Source organism: Sinocyclocheilus grahami, unplaced genomic scaffold (genome assembly GCF_001515645.1).
Source record: "Sinocyclocheilus grahami isolate Dianchi unplaced genomic scaffold, SAMN03320097.WGS_v1.1 scaffold20401.1, whole genome shotgun sequence".
In the NCBI taxonomy this organism is placed as follows: Eukaryota; Metazoa; Chordata; class Actinopteri; order Cypriniformes; family Cyprinidae; genus Sinocyclocheilus; species Sinocyclocheilus grahami.
Genome location: NW_015518016.1, coordinates 1 through 2,653, shown reverse-complemented (window position 1 = coordinate 2,653; position 2,653 = coordinate 1). Strand labels below are relative to the sequence as shown.

Here is a 2,653-nt window from a genome sequence, read left to right as displayed (position 1 = left end):
TGAAAGGCTCCAGCGCACTGCATCCTGCATGGCACACTCAGGTGAAGACACGCTCACAGGTAAGAGGATGAACGAACACACATATAAAGGAGACAAATGTTTTGGTCTGGAATTCTGGTTGCAAATCTGGAATTGACTTATATGCCCGCTTATATTTGTGTTTTTGATATGGAAATTTCATATTAATGTCTTGACAAGGATTCTATTTTGCCATTTCAATTATTAATCTAAATATTTTTTCATAAATGTATATAAATATGTAAAAGTATGTTTAAATAAACATATATATTTCATTTTATAAATGTAATATTGCAATTAATATAATTAATTATATCTATAAATAATTTATTATATTGCAATATTACATTTATAAAAAAAATGTTTTTGTCAATGACAAATTATACATTTATTACATTTATTTTGAATCAAAAATGTACTTGAAAATATTGCATTTCAGAATTTAATTTTATAAATAACATTTTATTTTATACACTGTAAAAAATGACAGTGAATTTAACGGTAAAAGACTGTAAAAATGCTACAGTAAAATCCTGTTAAATGGTTAATGGTAAATTCCCCTACTATATACGATGAAAAACTGTATTGGACATTACATGTATTGGACATTAATTGTACGGTAGTATACCGTTTTTGGAAGTGAAAAAGACTGTATAATTTACAGTGAATAACCGTAAACTGACATTCCCAGAATTCCCTGAGTTACATTTCAAATTTGATGTTTTTTTGTTGAAATAACTGTTTCTTCTTAGTTTTATCTTATCAGTTTTGTATATTAGGGTTGTGTGTTACACCTAATGTTGTTAAATGAATGTTTATTGCATTATTTCAGTTTCATGTGTGTTACCGTGATGGTGTTTGGTGTTTGTGTGAATGACACTGTGCACCTTCTATATATGTTATTATTTAAAAGCTGCTTGTGATGGGCTTTGGTTCATCATGTGACTTTCTCATCACCTCCTGCATTTGGTGCCTGTCAGTGTATTACAAAGGTACAAAACAGATTTCAGTACTTCAGTAGGTTGGTATATTAACATTATATCAGTTAATGAAATTGCGGTATTTTACTGTAAATTTAAGTTAAAACTGTAAAACCTAAAACGTTGCTCCCGGTTTTTTTACGGTAAAATTCCAGTAACCACAGCTGCCGTTTTTTTACCGTAAATTTTACGGAATTTTTTTTTACAGTGTATAGTAAATAGTTTAGTTATAAATTATTTCGAATTTACATTTATTATGTATATTATAAATGATTACATCTATTATATGAATCATGTTTATACATTTCAAATATTAATATATCAGAATGTTTTGGTTTGTTGTTGTTTTTAGTTCGTACCTTTTTTGCTTTAATAATGGATTGATTACACTGAGCAATAATTTATTACTTTTGATTAGTGAATTAGAAAATATTTTTATTCATTTTGTTTACGTTAAACATTTCTTTGATTTGGATTTTTCCATAAAGCTGTTCATTTTCTTAAAATCACAGATTTTTAATGGTGTCAGATTTCTGAGCCCCACCTTACATGTTTTTGGCAAATGATTTATTGTTTATGTATGTGTTTTTGTGCAGCGATGAATATAGAGAGGATTATCGAGTGTATCAGAGAGGACGATCAGAAAGGACTGAAGGCAGAACTACAGCAATTTAATCGAGAGGTGCTTACAATTAACTAAAGACTGATTATATTCAATCCAGTGGATCCAAAACCAAAGTATTAATACATGTCATTACCAAACAATCTACTTTGTTGTGTACTCAAACTCACATATTATGTAACAACTCTTTTCTAATTCAACATTTTCGCTCTCTTCTAGTATGCGCAGTGTTTCTTCTATGATTTGGAGGAGAGGGAGAGAAGAAAAGTAAGAGATATTTGAGTGCAGTTACACATACACATTCAGAAATAAGGTGTCCTCTAACTGTGCTCATATTTTAGATTTCTGTATATGAATTCTATAGAGTTTTTTTGAGCCGTGCCGTTTTCCTCTGGGCAGGCTGCATGTCCTCAGTTGTTTGCTGATACTGCAGTTGACTTGATCCTCGGCCTGCAGCTCATTAATATTTAGACCATAATCTCTCTACTAAATCCATCCCAGATAGCAAGCCAGTGTTGCTGTGTGTACGTTAATTGCATTCAATTACAAAGTGATGCTGGTTTAGTATCATTTTTTGCATCCTCAGTAAATGTTGAGACACTGTTGAAATTTCAACCAAAAAAAAAACCCGATGTAAATTGTTCACTGAATTTGAGTTATGCTGTGATGCTGATTTTACATTTGAATGATTTCAATCTTAACCAAAATGATGGTTTGGATGAAAACTCAACATTATATCTATATCCGGAATATATTTCTCTCTTCCTGGTCTGTTAGCCCTGTTACTGATTGTTAAAACACAAAACACACACTTAGAATATTCACACGTTTGACAGAATACGTTTTTTTGTGTGTTGTCTTTTGGGTCGGTTCAATAATATTCTTATTTTTCTGTTGTTTGGCTGTTTGTTCAATATAAAAAAAAGAGGCTGGAGCTGGAAGAGGTATTATTTTCTTTTTCTTTTTTATGACATCCTGAAAATGATTTGACAGTTGTTAACCCTCTGGTGGTGTTCCGCTATTTTAAACAGAA

At 30.8% G+C, this 2,653-nt stretch overlaps 1 long non-coding RNA gene across 1 annotated transcript; it reads left to right on the top strand.

The window, feature by feature from the left end:
- On the top strand, window positions 1–1,887 carry LOC107579810 (uncharacterized). The gene is made up of 3 exons (XR_001608536.1): window positions 1–59; window positions 1,595–1,680; window positions 1,840–1,887. It is a non-coding gene; the product is annotated as an uncharacterized lncRNA (long non-coding RNA).
- The last annotated feature ends 766 nt before the right edge of the window (window positions 1,888–2,653 follow it).